The sequence below is a fragment of the Lycorma delicatula genome, chromosome 4 (genome assembly GCF_047948215.1).
Source record: "Lycorma delicatula isolate Av1 chromosome 4, ASM4794821v1, whole genome shotgun sequence".
Classification (NCBI taxonomy): Eukaryota; Metazoa; Arthropoda; class Insecta; order Hemiptera; family Fulgoridae; genus Lycorma; species Lycorma delicatula.
In genome coordinates this window covers 74,734,152-74,756,353 of record NC_134458.1, presented here as the reverse complement: position 1 = coordinate 74,756,353, position 22,202 = coordinate 74,734,152, and positions in this window count along the sequence as shown.

Here is a 22,202-nt window from a genome sequence, read left to right as displayed (position 1 = left end):
TCATCCAAGCTTCGTGTTACTTTCGTACTTAACAGGAAGCGATTTTAAATTTTTAAAACATCGGCGTTTAGCACTTTTCCCTATAACCAGAAGTTTTTTTGTCAGTTCCAGTCATATTTGTAGCAATTAGTATAGTTAGTATCTTTTTTGATAATTTTCCCCTCGAACAGGTTTCGCTTTTAAACCGAAGGGTTCTTTCTGGCGTCAGTTTAAAAAAAAGACCGGATTCATCAGCATTATAGATTTTTTCCTCCGAATAGCCCTCTTTTAATTTGGCCGAGTAGTTTCTAGCCATTTTTCTGATACACCGGTTGGAGCTGCTGCGGTCTCGCCGCTTATTCTCCCCGACACAATATCGTGACGCTGACGGAACCGTTGTACCCAAGCTGAAGTCATTACAAGAAGAAGAAGATAAAAAAATTATAGTGCATATGCAGGTAAAAAGGAAAAGGTGACTCATTTTAACCGTCAAATATTTCTGAAGCTACAATGTAGTTAATGACGAGTCAGTTTCGTCCGTCATTGTAAGCGATAAAATGTTTCATTGAAGTAGAAAAAATAAGTGATAATAATCGATATGTCACAACCGATGTAATTATAAACAATATGCATACTGTATTTATGTATTAACAGCATACCAAACCAAACAAGAGACAAGTTTTTGATCACTAAATCCGATGTCATTAAAAATTATACTTACTGTATATGGATTTGAAAGCCAAATGTTTCCTCTTAATATTATTTATTTTATTTCTGTAAACCAAATTTTAAGTAAGTTATATTCAGCTACAACGCGCTCACAAAAATCTAAATCTTCTATTTTGCCTCTTCGCTTATTCTGTTTACGCTTCTTAGTCTTTTGTTAAATTCTACTCAAAAACTGTCGCATCGACAATAGAAACTTAAGGAAAACCTTAATTTTAGGGTAAAACATTTTTATTTTTCACGTTATGATATCGGCTTTTACATATTTATTTTACTTTTTGAGTATGCATGTTAACAAAAAAAATACATACTTTTTTAAACGCACCACCAGAAATCATGTAATTTTTTTCTTTATATTTATCGATGGATAAAATGCTAGCAGTACGAAACGATCGACCGGTTTGGAATTTTTCTTTTAATTATGATTTTGGGAGAGATTTATTTTGGGCTCGGAATGTAAGTCGTTCACAAAGGTTTCGCTGCCGGAATAATAGTTCATAATTTTAATCAGCGAACATCATAAGTTACTTAAATATTAGTTTTAAAGACAAAGTCTATATCACATGAGCACTTATTCAATATGCTAAAATTCTGTCTAAAAAACTATAATATTTTTGCGCATCGACGAAGGATATTTTGGAATTTTATCGTAACTGAAATACGAAGCCAATCAATATCCAAGAAAGAATGCTAATAACATTGTATTTTTTCCCTAGTATCTGTACTTTTCATCTAATTTTATGAAAATTTCAATTTTATTTAAAATTTTGTAATTTTATGTAAAAAAAATATATATAAAACATATTTATGTAAAAATATAATAATATAAAATGAAAATAACAATATAAAAAGTATGAAAATTAAATATTGCAAAATCTACAATTAATGATTTCTTATAAAAATTTATACAAGACATCAGATTTATATAAGACATCATACATACATACATATATATATATTGTAAAGGATATTATTTCATAGAGGCCTATGAAAGAAAAAACGGTATTATTCATTATACGACCGCAATTTGAAATTTTTTCAGCTTAAAAGTCAAAATATTATAACAAAAAAAAAAGTACATACCTTCCCATGTCTGCGTGCGTAGAAATTATGTGTGTAGAAAATTGTGCATAATTTAATACTTTCTATTAAAAAAGAAGACACTATCTATTAATCTAAAGAAAAGTATATATTAGTTTGTTATTTTACATTTCTACTCCGTACTTTACTACGGCTGTAACGTACGTTAAACATCTGAAGTAAAATCGTTAATAATCAGTGTTACTTTTTCTGAGATTAACGATGTTAATAATTCGGCCGGATTCTACAATGAATAGTTGCAGACCTGAATATCACTTAAACTTCGGCGAGGTTGACAAGTTAATATGCAACCTAGTTAGTATATTCCGATAGGTGAAAAAAGTAATGAGAAACAACGTATTTTACTCGTCGTGCTTCCTGGTAAGGTTGGCATGGGATCTTATTATTTTTATCAGGTTATACGTTCTTTGGAGGGAATAGTGTTTCGTATAAGATCGTCTAAAACCGTTTGATTTTAGTTCTTCAGAATATAATAAAATTTAATAGTAACTTTTAAATGAACAATTATAATATAAACTCGAAAACGAAAATCGACATCGTTCGTAAATATTTAGATTATTTTAAGTGACACGAGAAGTATATGAATGAAGTTATATACGCTGTAAAGTCTTGTTTAAAAATATTTACACAACGCAATTCAATAGTAGTAATTAATTACTGCGCAACTTCACGTGTGAGAGAGGAAGATGTAATGGAGCCCGTATACGACTCTTACACGGAAATAAAATGTTGTATTATGATGATTCGAAAAGAAACCGTACTAACGTCTTCTCTATTAACCTTCTTGTTTAAAACACTTTCTACGGTGCTAATTGACAAATTACCCTTCTAGAATAAAAACTTAGGTTTGGGTTTACCTGATAGAGACTTCAAAAGTTATTCTGTAGCCGCGGGACAGCAAACTAGAGTTCCCCGAGTTAATACACGCGGCTTTCGAAATAACATCGAGAATGCAGAATCCGCAATTCCTGGTATCTTCATAAAAGTCCTAATAGATCCAAGTTACATTCATAGAACAGGAAATACGAATGAAGAGATAAATGATACTAAGAGAAAGGAACGATAAGAAAAGATAATTTACTCACCGCAAGAGACAACATCATTCAGAAGATATGTTTCCAGGCAGTAGGCGTCCATCCTGCCCAAAATATCACAGAATGTGGGGTTTTTTTTAGTCAGGATGAGAGCCGCATATTAATGATCACCAATTTTGCGCTGGCCAGATTAAATATGTGCTACAATAAATCTTTTTTTTTTATTAAAAAGCAAACCGCAAAGAGCTTTTGAGTTTCTTAAGGAACCTCGCCATCTACGGAATCATGCGGAAAAAAGAAGTATCAAAGTGAAATATACCGTTCAGCGATACATTGAGCAGGAATATGATATTGAGTAATGACTTATTTAGAATAACTGAAAGGTATTTTGGTACTTTACATGGATTGCTGTTTTGTGTAGGCCTTTGCCAAATAAATCTAAAGAATACCTCAACAAAGATCCTCTCAAAATACATAAAATACCGAAGTTATGTTAATTTTTTTTACATTTGAAAGTAAGCTCTATTATTTAGGGTCGACGTTCATGGAAAAATTAACTATTCATCATTATAGAATGTGTGGGTGAATATTTAGCAAGGGATGGTGATCAAGCTGATAATTTTGCTATCGTTTATACACATTTATAACTACGTAACTTTAAAAGTTCTGCCTATTAATGGAAAAGAGTTGACTAACATCTTACTTTCACGTGATTTTATTTTTACTTGGAATCGACATACGTATATTTGGCGTTATCCTCAGAAAATAATGTTTTGTTTTGCTTATACCGTTTCAAATACTGACAGATTTATTGGCCTATAGCAAGCACGGGTTGATCTCACCGTCGTCACTGTAAAGGTTCTATTCCCCAGACGTTGGTTTTTGTTTTAAATTTGTATTTTTCTTCTCTGTGATGATGCTCAGGTTCGGTACACAGACACCTCTCGGAGGCAGCATCTCCTATGCAGCACTTCTAGCACGCACCTATACATTGGTTTGCTTGGCATTTCTCCCGCCACCATTCGGTCGCCCTAAAGTGTAACACAGAATGTCTGTGCCACAAACGGCTACTGGAGGTTAGCTTCCCACAACAGTGCGGTAGGAGTCTTTCCCTTATGTAAACTACTGATATCGGTTGAACAAAGCAACCGCATCAAGGAACTCCCACATAGTCCGAAAATGCGGCTCTCGCACATGACTCCCCGCTTATGAGTGGCCAATTTTCCCCTTAACCTCTAAGTCTCAGCGTGGCCCGGTCTCTGGCTCTCCGGAAGCATCGGTCATGACGGCTCCAGGCACTCTCCGATCAGCGGACTGGCCACTACCTAAGGGTCCGTCCACTGGCCGAAGCCGCCGTAGGACCCTATCGCAGCCAGTTTTGATGGCCCGGTCGAATTTTTCAGCCATCAATTCCACCTCTTCCCTGTGCTCCATATGCCATTCCAACCCCTGCAAGGCAGGCCTCGCACTCGCACCGCAGCCTGTCTTGATCCAGGCTCCTTAGGTTATAGCGACTCGAATCAGGAGCTCTTAGACCACCTCCGTAAACGGTCTCATAGGTTATAAGCCTATGATCGCTCACACTGACCTCGGACCAGACAGTCCAACTACTTTACTACGTAGCAGGTCGCCCGTCACCAAAGTGACGTCGATGAAACTTTTCCCCAGTTCGCAAGAGGAAGTTGGCGGTTGTTCTGCGTCGTTAATCAAGTAGAGGCTCCTGGCTTCAACGAACTGTTCGTTGTGCCTCTGGGGTCAGTGAGTGGTGAATCCCAGCCGGTAGACTTGGCGTTAGCGTCCCGAGCAACCACCACTCTGATGCCCGTCACACCGTCCAGAATCCTGCCCAACTTCGCCAGCAAGTCATCCGTACTCCATCCAAGCTGGAAGTATCCCGACACTAGTACGACATCAAGCATACCCATCGTGATTCGCACGAAGGTGAATTGCTCATCATACCAATGGAGCATCCAAAAGACACCCAAAGAATCTGCGCCAACCACGACCGCGGAGAGCGGTCGTCCCTCACAAGAATGAATAACATCCACCCCGCGGAAACCGACCACTCTATCCCCGACCGTGTACGGCTCCTGGACCAAGAGGACCTCGAGATTGTACTTCTCAAGGAACCTCATGGCTTCACTGGTGGCCGCCCGGGAATGATGCAGGTTTAACTGCCCCAGGCGCAAGCATTCGACACGGTGAAGTCCGTCCTCAAAGGCTTTTCCCAATTCAGGTGTCGCCATAAGCTGTATTGTTTACAGTTCTCACCCGAGCAATCTCATACGCCCTACACTGTCTACCCCCGACCCGGTGTCCAGGTTCGCTGCCTTTTATCTAGGTACAGTCGGTGCACATGGCAGGGCAGGCAATTGACTCCCCTGTGCCCCGGAAGAGCACAGTGACCACACATCTCCGACTGCACTCTGCAGCGGAGAGAGGTGTGACCAAAGCCCTGACATTTGAAGCATCGGGCGACTTCTATACAGTCGACAACACTACATGAGATCCACCCGAAAAACAGACGTTCACCGGCCACCAAGACCTTTTGGCGAGGTCTCAATAACCTAGTGACTCTTTGAGGCTTCCTTCTTCCCCAGCTGCCGAACCACCTTGGTTTCGCTAAGGAAGTCCTCGACGGCCATATCCAAGATAGGATTTTGACCGTACACGGATTTATTTACTTTCAAATAAATCAGTAACTGATTTTGTCCTTTAGAACTTCATTGTTATTTTTCACTATTTATATAAACGTTATTCCATAGGAATAAACATCTTTTTTGGCGATGATTCAGCTAGTATGAAAACAAGGGTTGATATTATGAATACCTTTTAGCTGATAAAGTATACTTGTTTCTAAGGAAAATGAAAAGAAAAATAAATATAATAAATTACAAAAGTGACGAGTTAATTTTCCAAAGTTTTGACGATTCTTGACTACATAGAACTTTGTCTGTACAACACAGTACATCCATTAACCGAAAATTGGATTAAATCACGAAACATCGGCTACCGTCTCTACAATTTTATTGAAATCCGGATATTTTAATGACCTTTTAAACCGGTTATCAATTGTTATATTTTAATGATTAGTGTCATATATTTACTTCTCCGGGATATTTAGCCCTAAATAGCTTGATTTACAAGTACAGTAGTTGTATGAATTTCCACGAACCTGCTTCTTATATTATTTTTTAAATTTATTTATCTAAAATAATTATTTTACATGTAGCTGGCTTTCCGTACTTAATTGACAAACACTTGATAAATAAATAATTACGAAATCATCAGATATGATGGTTTTGTAATTTCATTGATGACATGATTGTTTTCTTAAAATATGCAGGGGTTAATATGTAATAAAAAAATACTTTTTGGTCAAGTTATGATTTTTTTAAAGATAAAGTTAGAAAAAAGAAACTACATTTTAAAGTAATACATTCCTTGAACTATGTTCCGGATGTTGAATTTCATCGGCGTCTTACGGTACCCATAAAAAATCTCCTTTTTGCCCTTTTCATAATTGATAACGTTAAAGTTATTTTTTTTTAATTCTTCAAAATAAACTTCATATTATTTTTTTTTTAATTCAAACTAATCCAAAAAGTGTTCACCCTACATCATTTGAATTAAATGGATTCTGCTTATCAGTGTTTATATTATATTTGCGGTGTGTAGGTGCGTATAAAAATAACGGACTTGAAAATATTCATAATAAAAATATTCACATAATGAGTTACAAAACTTTTTACGAGTAACCGTTTACAATAGACTAGTTGAATGTTAAAAGGAGGGTGTCCGGATCGAACTTCTTCGAGTACGAATAAACAAACTAATCAATCAATTTTCATTTCCATCTTTCTCACTCTCACAGTCTCTACTGTACTCTTTTGACAAAAAATAAACGATCATTTTAATTTTCATCGCGTAAAGGAAAAAATTAATGAAATGGTTTTTCCTCGCTTCAAAAAGAGAAAATAAACGTAGCACCGAAAAAGAAACCCATTAAGTAACCTTTCTATAACTAAGCAGAATACATTGCGTAGTAAACACACAGTGCAGAAATTGGAATTTGCATTAATATTAAAAGATGTTTACGTAATATTTCAGAAAATTTCAAGGTTATGCAGGGTGAATATATCTTGTAACGTAGTTTTGTACGTAGGTCGGCGACACTGCCTAGTTGATCAAGACTATGTTTAGCCGCGGAGATAAATTTATCCTATCAAAACAGAAATCGTCTAAATTAAATAAACAATGAAATAAAACTCAAAAAAGAAATTTCCAATTAAAAATTAAAATTTAGACTAATAATATTGTTTTAATATAACAATCTAATCCATATATTTTTTGAGGGGGTGTAGTTATTGACATATTAATAATAGCTAATTTAAAAATAAAGATACTGATTTTAAATTTTTCAATAGAATTTAAAAATATTTGTTCTATGATCTACGGAAATATTATCTAAAGCAGATGATACTTTTTGAATTTAGAAAACGCTAAATTGGATTCAGCTCTTGATCTTCAAAAAAGATTTGTTATAACGCCAAAACATAAATTTACGGATTTAATACAAATTTGAATATAAAATTGTTAGATCCAGATTGAGATAAGGTAGATTTTGACATAAAATAAATTTATACCCGACAATCCATTTTCATGAGATTCGTTTTTAAACCCGAAAATAAATAACCTATATTTAAAACCGATGGTAAAAGATGATATTCATCTACAACGTAACCATAAACATCTAAATTTTTGATTTCCCGCTTCACTCACTCATATTAAGCGTTTTACTTTTTGTGGCATTTTGCTTAAAAACTATTGCATTTATATTCAAAAATTAAGGAAAACCTTAATTTTTGGGTAAAATTTTCTCCTCTTTCGTGTTATGATATCGATTTGTATATATATCCATTTTACTTTGAAAAATAAAAACACTTCCGTCAATTTTCTGAATGCATCACCAAGAATCGTGCAAACCCTTTATTTAATTTTTATCGATGGATAAAATGCTACCTGTACGAAGCAATCAGAAAGAATTTTAATTTGATTTGTAATTTTTTCCTTAAAAAATTCGCAGGAATTTTTTTGAGAAAAGATATCCTTATCTATAATTGTATATTTATATATATACACACGAGAAGTTATCTCTAAGGTACAGATGTTTCATTGTAAAAAAATGTATTCTGAAAACTTTATAAAAGGTTTTTATTTTTCTTAAACCACATACCTTATACTACTTCTCTATATAGTTGCCATATGAATTAAGACATTTATTGTAGCGATACACCAGCTTTAATACACCCACGTCGTATTCTTCTGCCGCGAGTTCATTTAGCCACTGATTAACAGCATTTTTAAGTTCATCGTCACCCGCAAATTGCTTACCACTCAAAAATTCTTTCAATTTCCCAAACAAATGGTAAACAGAAGGAGCTGAGTCCGGAATATACGGTGGGTGATCGTAAATTTCCCATCCAAATGTTCTCAGTAAATCACGTGTCGGACCCGCAACATGCGGACGTGCATTATCGTGCAATAGGACAACGACGTCGGAGTGCCGCCCACGTCGCCGATTTTAAATGACGCGCCGTTACTTAGAGTTTCACAGTAGGCTTCTGCATTTATAGTCGTTCCACGTGGCATGAAATCAATCAGCAGTACGCCAAACCGACCCCAAAAGATTGCGGCCATCAGTTTGCGTCTAAATGGCTGTGGCTTGACCTTTGTTTGTCTGGTTGGTGTTTGAGAATAACGCCATTCACTTGGCTACCGTTTTCTCTTAAGCGTGTAATACGAAATCTATTGTTCATCGCCGGTAAAATCTGAATTAAGAGACTCATCACCTTTTCCTGTGTACTGCATCAAAAATTCCAAAGAAGATCCCATACGAATTCTTTTGTGATTCCGTTAAGACGTACGGCATCCAATGGGCGCAAACCTTTCTGAAGCCTAAATGGTCATGAGCAATGCGACCGATAACGGCTCTTGAAACAACAGGAAAAACAAGGGCCAGGTAGGAAATCGTTGAGCGACGATCTTTCCTGATTTCATCATCGACGCGTTTCAACAAGTCCTCGGTGATTATCGAGGACTTCCCCGAACGTTCTTCATTATGCACATTAATTGTGTTATTTCTAAACTTTTCACACAATTTTCAGACGTTTCTTTCATTCATTACATTATCACCGTACGCAGTAACCAACTGCCTATGAATTTCAGTCGGCTTAAAGTTTTTATGGTTTAAAAAACGAATGACTCCACGTATTTCACAGTCGGCGGCAACATCGATTTTACTATTCATTTTCTCACATAATAACTCACACGTAATCAAAGATACTACAACGCGACAACCTACAGACAACAATGCAGTGTGTGCATTACTAGGTTGGCCATGAACGACACAGGTTCACCAACCTTAACGAGGGAAATTTCCCAGTGGTTTTTACTTTAGCGATATCCCTCGTACACATATAATTTGCACGATTTGTAGTGATGCATTCTAAAAACTCGCGAAAAAGTTTTCCTTTTTGATCATGAATATCACAATATATATAATTTTTGCAATATTTCGCAAAGAAATTTTGTTTGTTTTCGTCCGATTTTTCGTCTTCTAGTCTTGACATACGGTTTTCTCGACTTTTGCATGGCTCTAAAATATCACTTTTTTCTCTACACTTCAAACCGATTTTCACTGTCACCTCTTATATCATGATTTAAGGATCTAAATGGAAAATGAATTTGAGAAATGTATACGTCATAAGACACAGTCTCTGAGATCGATTGTATCCTTCCAGCCCGAATATCTGGAATCTATTACTGAATTTAAAAAAAAACACTGGCACACTATTTTTTTTTACCGCGCTCACGTAAATGTAAAGCAATGATTTTAAAAACTCACTCTTGTTTGGTTATTTTAGTGTAGAACCATTAATAGTTCCCTTACCGCGAACAAATTTGACCGCATCATTGTAATTTTACTTTTGTCACATGCAATTTCTTTCCCTTAACCGAGGATTAAGAGTAATCTCATCCGTAACCAACCAATCTCCGACATGACACGACCTCACTAATGTCACATCTATCCAAGACATAGAGCTACCCCTCTCGAAAGTGGGATTCTCCCCACTATTCACAGGTATCAACTCCCACTGGTTTACTGCCTGCTGATTCCTGCTATCACCTGGAAATTCTGGTGACTTAGCAATGAAGTCCATCAACAAAATCCCCATAGACATCTACGGGAGTGGCAGCAGCTGAAGACCACAAAATCTCTAATATCCACCCAGACAAAACCGTCGTGTTTTTCATTGTCTACCTTATATGCTGGAAAGTTTATTGCAGCAACTCCGAGAGTGTCGACTCTCATCCGTCACCAGATACCAGTGCCCTGTTAAGTTCAGAAACCACCATAACATCGGCTTCTCTTCCGCCAGCTACCTCCCAGCAGACATCCAAACAGTATCGGCTTCTGTTACAATTAATTTGCAGGACCTCATTGTCGCTTCCCACACAGCATGCTGCTAGTCCTTTCCTTTCTTTTTCCTGTTTATCCTCCGGTAACTACCGTTTTTAGATAATACTTCAGAGGATGAATGAGGATGATATGTACGAATGTAAATGAAGTGTGGTCTTGTACATTCTCAGTTCGACCAATCCTGAGATGTGTGGTTAATTGAAACCCAACCACCAAAGAACACCGGTATCCACGATCTAGCATTCAAATCCATGTAAAAATAACTGGCTTTACTAGGACTTGAACGCTGGAACTCTCGGCTTCCAAATCAGCTCATTTGGGAAGACGCGTTCACCACTAGACCAACCCGGTGGGTTATGCTGCTAGTCCTGTGACCCTCCTTACGACACAATGCGCATGACGCCGCCTCCGTGCACTGGTTTCTTCTGTGACCTAGCTTTCCACAGTTAAAACAGAGTGCTGATCGATCCGTACCTTTGCACTTAGATGCGACGTGCAGTCTCCCAGCACCTGAAAAACGGGTGTCCAGGTGCTCACCAACCATGTTAATTTGAACCAATATCTGTTTCGGTTCTGCCTGGCAGCTGATGAGCTGTGGTCTGCGGGGAGGTCCAGTCAAATGAACACCTGATGTTTGACTGCCTTGCTCTCGGGGGAGGGGCAGAGACCGGGCCATCCAGGAACTTAGAGGTCAAGGGGAAAATTGGTAACTGACACACGGCGAGTCAATGTGGCGAGAGCCGCATTGTCGGACCGTGTGGGAGTTCCTTGATGCGGTTGCTATGTTAAACCGACATCAGTCGTTTACCTAAAGGAAAAGACTCTTACCGCATGCTATGTGAGCTAACCTAGAGATATATGGCTGACCACCAGCCAATTAAGGTTCCCAATTAAGGTTAAGTGCTTTAATATGGTGGACAGGTAGTTACTGGGATTCAGTGACCTAGGCGTGGCAGCGAATTGCTGTCTAGACGAAGTAAATTTTAATTTATGAATTTCATTTAACTTTTTGGTAGTTAACGGGATGCGCCTACCCATTTTATTAAATATATGACAAGTAAGCAGTTGGGACACGTAAGCCAGTGGTGTATGGCATCGCGCTTAATCGGCACACGCTGTTAGGTAAGCTTTAGGAGCTACTTAGGACACTGGTCGCTAAACTGTTTCGAGGCTCGCCGTTTGTGGCACAGACATTCGGTCTTATGCTTTAGAGCGACCGAATGGGGTGGTGGTGGGAGAAATGTCAAGCAAATTAATTGGCATGGTGTCGATCATCGCCAGTGGTCTATAAGAGGTCCTGGCGCCTTATCCAGAGGCATCCGTTTCACTGCTGCTGTAATCTCCTCTCTGATGAAAAGTGGAGGGGAATTCACATCGTCCTCAACTTCCGCAACGACCCCATCCCCATTAGAGAACAGTCCCTCAATTATGTTCTGAACCTCTCCAGTGTCCAGTGATAAGGGAACTCTAGCTCTGAGTGCCCTTTTAATAACAATCTTAAATGGATTCCCCGATGGATCTGTATCAATTTCTGAGATGAACTATTTCCAAGATGCCCTTTAGAGTCTCTAATAAGGTTAATGAACTCGCTCCTACACCTCCTATATCAGGATCTTATGCATGGAAGAAGTAAAAAAGGTGATCTTTTGGTTGAATTTTGTAGTGGACATCATCTAATAGAAACTAACACATGGTTGCAACATCATCCATGGAGGTGATACACTTGGAAGGTGTCTGATAACAACAAGAGGTATCAGGTAGGCTACATACTGGTAAGACAGAAATTTAGGAACCCAGTCAAAGACTGCAAAAGTTATCCTGGGCCACATATGATCCTAATTTAGTTCTCAGTGATTGTCAACTTAGATTCAAAGCATTAACAAAGAAAGCTAGTCAAAAGTGAGACTTGGAGAAACTTGAGAATGACCATATATTGATGGCATATAAAAATGAGACAAGCCAAGCTATAATTAATAAGGGAATTAAAGTGGAAGGAATACAGGAACTGTGGAATAGCTTAAAATATACGATGTTAAAAACAGTGAGGAACACAATAGGTCAACAGAAAAGAAGAGTTAGAAAAGCATGGATTACAGAGAGCATTATTAACAAGATAGAGAAAAGGAGAGAATTTAAAGCCACAGTGACAGAAGAGGGGAGTACACATAACAAGGTGCTGAGGAACAAAATAAACTGGAATTGAAGAAAGCAAAACAGTATTTTTTGGAGAAGAGTTGCAGAGATGGAAGAACTAATTAGGGAAAGTAAAATTGAAAAAGCATACAAATCTATCAAGCAATTCTTTTGTGAGCGCAAAGAGAGGGGTGATTGTGTACGGGCAGAGGATGAAAAGATGTATGACCAAAAAGATATTATGAGATGGAAAAAATACCTGAAAAATTTAAATAAGTGCTATGAGAATGATGCAATGCTTTTGGAGAAAGAGGAAGAGGTTGATTCAGAGGAGATTGGTGACCCTATTTAAGGCAAGAATTTGATTTAGCTTTAAGAAAGTTGAAGAATAGAAAGGCCTCAGGTATTGATAACTTATCTGCAAAACTCATCAAGGCCGCTGGCAGTAATTTGTATAATGTTCTACTCCAAATTATAAGTAGAATTTATAGATCAGGGGAGGTCCTGTCATACTTTAGGAAATGTGTCATAATACCTTCACAAAATAAAGTGCAATGAGCTTCAGCAATGAAGTGCAATCAATATAGAAGAACGTTGGCACTGCATGCAGCTAAGCTACTGAAATCTATAATATTAAAAGGATAGAGGGTAAAAAGAAGAGCTGCTTACTGAACATCAGTTTCGGTTGTGGAAAGGCACAAGAACAAAAGAAGCTACATTGGGTTTGTGTCTTAGACAAATAAAAGGCTTTTGATAAAGTAAACTGGACAAGGTTGTTCAAGATGTTAGACAGCTGGAGTGAAATATAGGGAGAGAAGGAAAATACATAGTTTGTATGTGGGTGAAACTGCAGTAGTAAGAAGCAGGGAACATCAAGAGGTGGCCAAAGTTGAACAAGGAGTCGGCAAGGCTGCATGGTATCATCTCCATTGTTCAGTGCCTATATACAGAGGTGACTGGATGATGTAAGAGAGAAATTAGGCAAAGCTGGAGGAGTATGGGTTCAAGGAGAGAGAATAATATGATACAATTTGCTGATGATATAGCGGTGTTAGCTGAAAGTGAGCAGGATCTTGTGACTATGTTGGAGGAGGTGGAACACACACTCGGTACAGGATTGATTTGCATGGCACTTCTCCTGCCACCACCCCATTCAGTCGCCCTAAAGCATAAGTCCGAATGTCCGTGCCGCAAACAGCTACTGAGCCTCGAATCAGTTCAGCGACCACTGTTCTAATTAGCTCCTAGAGCTAACCTAATTGCATGAGCGAACTAAGCATGGTGCCACACACCACTTGCGTCATATCCCACCACTCACTTGTCATATATTCTAAAATGGGTAATCGCACCCCATCAACTACTAAAATATATATGAAATTCAATAATTTAAATTTATCTCGTCAAGACAATAATTCACTGCCAGGCCTAGGTCGCTGAATGCCAGCAAGTACCTGTCCACTAATATTAAAACAAAGACTAAGGTTGTTGTGGAAAGTCTACAGCAAGCATAAGCGCATTGCATGCTGAACGGAGAGCAAATAGAACATAAGAGTTCAGTTTCCAAAACAACTGAGTTTCAAAAAAGAAAAGGGAGTGAAATGATTAAAGAAAAAAAATCAGTGTGCCTTCACGAACAACCAGTAGGCATCAAGATAATTTATTCCTCACAGCATCGGTGGAATTAATATTGTTTGATAAGAGACAAAAAATAATTTCTTTCTTTTAGTAAACCATCGGTGCAATGTTATTATACAAGAGTCCATTAAAAATTCATTCTTAATGCACTCCCTCCATTTCTCTTTTATCCAAGTTTTTGATTTCGAATTATATGCAGTATATTTTAAGGTGCATAACTGTCTAGAAAACAGTAATAGTATTCGATAAAAATTTAATATCTTTTATAAATGTTAAGTTTACCGATTCACCGCTAGATTGATGATGGCTTTTAATTCGTTAAAAATAGGAGAGTTTAAACGTACCGCTTCTATGTTTAAAATAGTAAAAAAAAATAATACTTCATGTACTGAGATGAGCAGTAGTACTGGGAAGATTGAAAAATAATGATTAATGGTTATCAAATGTCTTAACATTAAATAAATAAATATCTAAAATGAGATACGGTAATCATATAACAAACTCGAAAGTGCATCATACTTTCCGTTCGACTGATTTTTTGTTTCTGAATACCAGTAAAAACACTCAGTAACGGATAGGTTCGCTTACCGTTTGTGTCAACGTTATAAAAATAAGTAGCTCCGCAGCCAATCAGAAGCACGAGAGCGGTTCATTTCAACCCACTCATTCTAGCGCACCATTATCGAATGTTTGCCCAAACACAATCACTATTTGCCACATCTTGTCTAGCCATTCACTTGGATACCACTATCTGGTTGCTACACTCATCATGACAGCGTGAGTGCGTAGAGATATTGAATAGAGTGCGTAGAGAATATGAAGTCCGGCGACTACCTTTCAGGCAAGCCCAGACCATCTGTCCCTCTTAACGTTCAACTCTGATAATACTTAATATTGTTATCTTATTCTTTACCTCTTTATCAATTTTCTACATCCGAGTATAAGTTGAAACTTTTAACCGATTTACATCGAAAATGTTGTGGGCCGATGTCTTTAATCCAAAGCGAAAACATTTGCTACTCGTAATACTCTTCTGAACAACCATACCTCAAAAGCTAAGAGTCATTTTGTTATAGTTTTATTAAGTGTAAATGCTTCTATTCTGTAGAAGAGAATTGAATGTATATAGAATCAGTTCTAACTGAAATATTTAAATGATTTAATGAGAAGAACGTATCTGTTAAGTTTTGTGTTTTTCAATAATACATACATCCTACAATTTCTTTTCTATTAAGATATCAAACATTCCTAAAATCAAGTAAATAACATATGATAAAATAAATGAACAAATAGTTTCTGGATAATAACAAAATTGCAGATTACTGTCATGTTTAAACCGACTTTGGTTACTAACTGTATGGCTAAAACAGATCAATAACTCCATAAAACCACGTCTAAAAGGTTAAAAATAAATTTTTATTTAAACATTTTCAGTTTTTCTAGCATGTACGGTAGTATATATACGAATAGTTTCTACGGTAAAATGTACTTTCGTCATGATTTTACGCAACAAAAGGACGAAAATTCCTTTTCCGATTATAAAAAATAATAATTCTAATAAAAATAATGAATTTTTATTAGTTTTACTTCCTAATGGGAAAATTTAATAGGAGATACTTAAATGCACCTTTTACGGCACTCCGGAAATACTTTAAAAAGGTAAGTGTTACTAAGTTTAAAAAACAAAGTTTTCTTACATTAGACAGATATGATAATACCTTGCATAGGTCTATCGTTATGACTTTTACTAAAAATTGTGATGAAGCCTACTATCGGCTATTCTTTACAGTTTTATGTGTTACTGATAATAATGCTAATTGTTTTAAATAAAACGGCTAAATATGGTCGTTTAATCTGCCGATTTAAAATTATTTTATCAAAACCTCGTAAATTTTAATCGTATAATTCTCCAGTGTTTATAGAAGAACAAGGTATTGATCGTACTTGAACCGTCTAAGCTAACTAAATGTTTTCAAAATAGGTGCTGCGACACTTTTTTTTAAGGAAAGGAATCCTTCGATGAAGTGTAAAAATATTTTTCAATTACAAGCTGCTTTAACCCTTTTACAGAAATTTTTCTATTATCAAAAGTACTAATATTATATGTTAATTTCTCCATGAACTGTGACCCGAACATAAAATGACGTAGCATTCAAGTAATGTTGTTCTATCGACTTCTACATACTTACTATAAACCGTAACTGACAAAGCGAATTACTTAACTAGACGGGGGGGTGGGCACTACTATTTCTGTTCACGTTGTGCTAAAGAGATAGTCTAGTAGAGTACTGTAAGTCGCTTTACAACGTACATACCATAAAATCATGAGTCTATCGTTATTATATACTACCGACTACCAAACTTATTGTAATAAATAAAATCTTTGTCATGTAAAATGTATTTATACGCTATTCTGTTTTTTTTTATTTAGTTAAATTGATGAGTATTCACTTATAACTTGCAAATACTTCAAAATAATAACACAACACGTTACATGTAACAGAAAGATTTCAAGGCAATACGTTATGAAGTGTTTAGATTAAAAATTATCAATGATAAATCAAATTATACGTACAGGTCGGTTAAATTGCTAAGCGCTAGTCTCTAAGCATACGTACTTGTTACTAAACGCTTTCATGCCTCTCAAACCGGCAAACTTCGTTACATTCCACCTAATATTTAAAGTAGACTATAAAATGCGGGTAATGCGTTACTGCATTACCCACAAAAAATGAAACATCTTTACAAACAATTAACGATTACAAATTTCGTAACGATATATCATAGTACGAGTACGACTCATAACGCATACCTATAATTCAAACATTTAAAATAACGTATCGCTAGAAATTTATTAAAAATCCCTTTTTATACTCAACATAGTGACAGACTACTGCGTAAAACGTTTTATAAATGTTTACGCAGAATTATATTTACATTATTGGGTTACATACACTTTATATACAGAGTGTTCTAAAAGTGACTCAACCTTATGGAAAAATGTTTCCTTCTTTTGTTGAAGGTTTAATTTAGGAAAATTAAGGAAATACGGGTTACACAATGCAGCAGAGAATATACATCGTCTCGCAGCAAATTAGATATGTCAGTTACGCCCAAACCCAGAATGCCTTCACAGAAATGCATAGTGTAGATGCACCAAATAAGTCCTCCATCAAGCGGCTGTACGACAAGTTCCAAGTGACAAGGCATGAGGCAGATGCTGCAAATGCGGTCAACCGAAAGTGCTAACACCAAAAACATTGATCGACGTGAAAGCTGCATATTCTGTTAGTCCCAAGAATTTGTGCAACTTCTATCTAGCCGGTCTGGTCTTTCTGTCGGTAGTGCCCGCACGGCATCGCGCAAGTGTTTAAAGATGCATCCGTACAGAATTCGTGTTGTTCATGAGTTGTTACCTGCGGACACTAGAAAACTTACAGTTTTCTGTCAACGGTGCCATCTGTAACGCCAGATGGGGGAGCACTCAATGATCGGTTTCGGTCTGACAACCCGTGGTTCCACCTCGATGGATACATGAATGCAGAGAATTCACGCACTTGGTGTACGAAAAATTCATATAAACTGCACGAGTCTCCCCTGCACGGACAAAAAGTGGGTGTTTGGTGTGCTATATCACGTAGACGAATTTTCATGACATTCTTTTATGGCACAGTAAAAAGTGAGCGCTACATACAGAAGGTGCAAAAATTTGTAAACACAATACCTGCAGATCGGCTAGAAGACACGTAATTTCAGCAGGACAATGCTAAGGCTCATACAGCCAACAATACTATGACTTACCTGGATCAGTCTTTTCATGGACAAGTGATTCAGAAGGGGTTGTGGCCCCCTCGGTCTCCTGATTTATTCCCTCCTGACTTTTTCTTGCGGGGATACCTTACGGATGCCGCTTACAAAACTCACCCTAATACCGTTCCCAAACTGCAGAGCGAAATTGGACGATGTGTCGCTGTAATTCCTCAACAAACGTTACAACATGTTTTTAAGAGCATGAAATGTCATATTCAATTATGTGAATCGCATAATACAGGCAACTTTCAACAATTATTGGAGCTTACTCATTTTCCCGTAACGTTGCGTCATTTTTGAACACTGTGTGTGTGTATGTATATATATATATATATATATACATCACATCAACCTAACTGAAATTAAAAACTTTAATTTTAATATAAACTTTGCAATATAATAAAATAATATTGTAACCCAATCACATATAGTTCAAAATATAAAATCTTTAGTAAGATAAGAGAAAATTTAATAAAAAAGGTGACTATCTGCATCGACATACAGGAATAGTTTTCTATTCCTGCACTCTCTACCGAGTGGACCAGCTTTTTTCCCTACCGAGTGGACCAACTCGGTTACAACAGTAACGGAGTAGTAGTACAATTTATACGGATCGTTCCTAAACGTAATAATAAAATATTGCACAATAAATAAAATTATATTAGAAAGGTATGAAAAGAATCGAAAGAATCACGTACAAAAAAAAATTGTGCAGCGGTTTATTTATGACGTGAAGATAACATTTTACTGTCGTTATATTTCTATAAAGAGGTTTAGTTCACCAAACAGCCAATTTGCTAGTTAGCTTTGCAACCTAATGCTACTCCTTAGTTCGTGCTACGTACAGTTAAATACTCTTAATGTTTTAATAATTAATAAATTATAATTCGACAGAAGAGACAATTTGATATATTTACTCCTAGCAAATATTCTTGTCCTTTTTCGACAAACATACGAGTGTGTGTATATATATATATACACACACACGCGCGCGAATGAGTAAAATGTATTTGTTATAAGAGAAATAACAATTCTGTATGGCTTAAATTATTCTTTTTCGACGTCGAATCGAAATTACTCGATGTTATATTCTTACCGTAAAAACTCTTACTTATGACAAAGTGCAAAATATTTCAAGAGATTTACCACAATAAGACATTTTTATTGCACAGCAGTTTCTATGAACAGTAAATCATAACTATAAGCTTCAGTATTATACTTTCAATTGAAACAGGTTATTAAAAATAAATACGTAATCTATATTACAATTTTCTGGACTACAATAAATTCGTTCGATTATTGTGACGCACAGTTTTAAAAAACCTTGAACTATGAAATTTGTAACTAAACGAATTAATTTGAAACGGTATTAAAATGAATCAAAAATTAAAATATTATCGATATTATATAAAACAATAAATACAGTTAAAAGAAAAGAAAAAGCATAATCTGCAAGGATTAGGATCATCAACAGGTAATATTTTACACTAAATTCTCTCTTACATGTACAAATATCCTTCCTAAGTATTAATTCTGAAATAAATTTGCGAAATAGAAACACTTAAAACCGTTTAAAAAAAATTGCTTTAAATCTAAAACCCGGTGGTCATTTCGATTATTAAACAATGTTCATCAAAGATACTAAGGATTAAATATCCTTACTAATATTATAAATGTGAATGTGAGTTTGTTTGTTTGTTACGCTTTCACGCAGAAACTACTCAACCGATCATCATGAAACTTCGTACACATATTCTCAAAGGTATTGCGAAGGACATAGGACACTTTTTAGTAAAAAAAAAAAAAAACAATATTTTTTCAGGAGGGTAAAAAAAAATTATATTGGTAGGTATGATCGTCCGACAAAAAATTTGACCAAATTCAACGCCATCTGGCGTTCCAATAAGTAAATGAAATAAAGTGCCAATCCAACACTGTAATACCGACGGTCAAGTCACTATTCAATTGAGTATAGTGCTTCTGCTGTTTCTAATCCTTCTATATTTATTGTTATTCTTCTGTCACTTCTAAGCAATGCTAAAACTTTTCCAGTTTTTGAGGTTAGGTGCCTGTTTATTGTTTTACTTCTTTTCAGTTTTTACTCTGTTTCTTTTTCTAAAATGCCTCGGAAGCGCAAATCTAACCTGTCCAGGGATTCATCACGGGCCCGGACGGCAAAAGTTGCTCGAACTCAAGAATCTTCCGCTCAACACAGAACTAAGACGACGACAACAAGCGAGACGACAATGTGCTTTGAGGGCTGGTGAAACTGCTCAGAGACAGGAAAGGTTAGATGAGCAATCTGAACGCCAAGCTACCTTAAGAACAGCTGAAACGCCGATTCAAACACAAATTCGTTTAGAGACAAGCTGAACAGCAGGCAGCTATAAGAGCGAGAGAAACTCCAGAACAATCGCAGGCGAGAAGAATCGTTCATGCAGAAATGCAAATCGCGCGCCGTCGAAATTTCATGCGTAACAATTGGTCTGTATTTAATAGTTCTGGATTTCAATATGATCCTTCACTTGAATACCATAAGCATAATTATAGCATAATATACGGCATAATATAGTATAATATATAGCATAATATAATTATAGCATATATATATATGGTATAGCATAAATATACCATATACCATAATTTAATCGGTATTGGCTCAATCAATAGAAAATGTCAGCATTGCGATGCTTTGAAATAGAAAGATGAAACTGCTGGAATGTGCTGTTCCAGTGGTAAAGTTTCGCTTCCTTTACTTGGTGAACTAGAGGAGCCTTTGAAAACTGTATATTTAAGTGTTACAGATGAGTCAAAGCAATTTTTAAGTAAAATCAGAAAGTATAACTCTTGCTTCCAAATGACATTCTTTGGAGTAGATAAAGTGATAAGAATACCCGGATTTTCATCAACTTTTATTGTACAAGGAAAGATATATCATCAAATTGGATCACTTTTTCCAGAAGATAATGAAAAGCATAAATTTTTGCAGGTGTATTTTATGGGTGATGAAGAAAATGAAGTAAACCGTCGTTGTCAGTATATTGAAGGAGTCGAAAGAGATACAGTATTGAGAAGTCAACGAATGTTACACAGCCACAATTTGTTGGTAAATACCTTTAAAAGTGCAATAGAAAACTGGCCTCCGGATAATTGCATAGTGGTCATTCATGCTGATCGGATTCCACGTGGCGAACATGACAGGCGTTATAATGCGCCGATGATCAATGAAGTTGCTGTTTTGGTTACTGGTGACCCATGCTCTCCACGAGACATAGTGTTACAGGCACATGATAATACGCTGAAACGCGTAGCCGATACTCATAAATTTTATGATGCTTTGCAGTACCCGTTAATTTTCAGTAAAGGTGAGCCAGAATCATTTCAATATTCCAGTCATTAATCCAACAACAAGATAGCCAGTTCCCAATAAAAAAAGTTTCCTGGATGGATTTTTATGCGTATGATGCTTCGAGAGCACGACTTCAATCTCCTTTCGCGGTCAAGGCAACTCTTTCATCAATATTTGGTAGATATGTGTATTAAAGTAGAGAGCGAACGCCTTCGTTACATTTCTATAAACCAGACGAAATTACGAGCTGAAAATTACATTCACCTACAAGATGCGATTAGCGCAGATGGTAATATTAGACCTAACGATATAGGCAAGATGGTTATTCTGCCTTCTACTTTATTGAACAGTCCCCGTTATCTGCATGAATATACTCAAGACGCTTTCGCTTATGTACGAACTTACGGCAGGCCTGACCTCTTTGTAACTTTTACCTGTAATCCTTCGTGGCAGGATGTAACTAAAAAGCTAATGCCTGGGCAAAAAGTCACTGATCGACATGACATAGTTGCTCGCGTATTCCGTTTAAAGGTTCACCGCGAGCGAAGCCGCGGGTAAAAACTAGTATAAAATAAAAACAAACATTTACAACAAAAACGATAATGAACGTTAAACAATACGTAACGAAAACAATACAAAACGAGTATCTCTACCTATGTTCATAAAATTAAAATAACTACCGACTAAAACTTCTTCGTTATCATTTTTTATTTTTTTTAAGCACTTGGTTTTTTTATACTAATTATCAACCATCCAAGTGATCGAAGTTTAATAATAGATATATCCAATTGAGGCTAAGATTTTAAATATTTCTTTTTTTGTAAACGGTTTTTGAGCGTTTTCTAGCATATTTTATTTTGAATAAACGTTTAGTGTACACTTTTTTGTATACAATTTCTTAATATTATAACTTCAAAACGAATTATCCTATCGATCTAAATATTTATAGAAA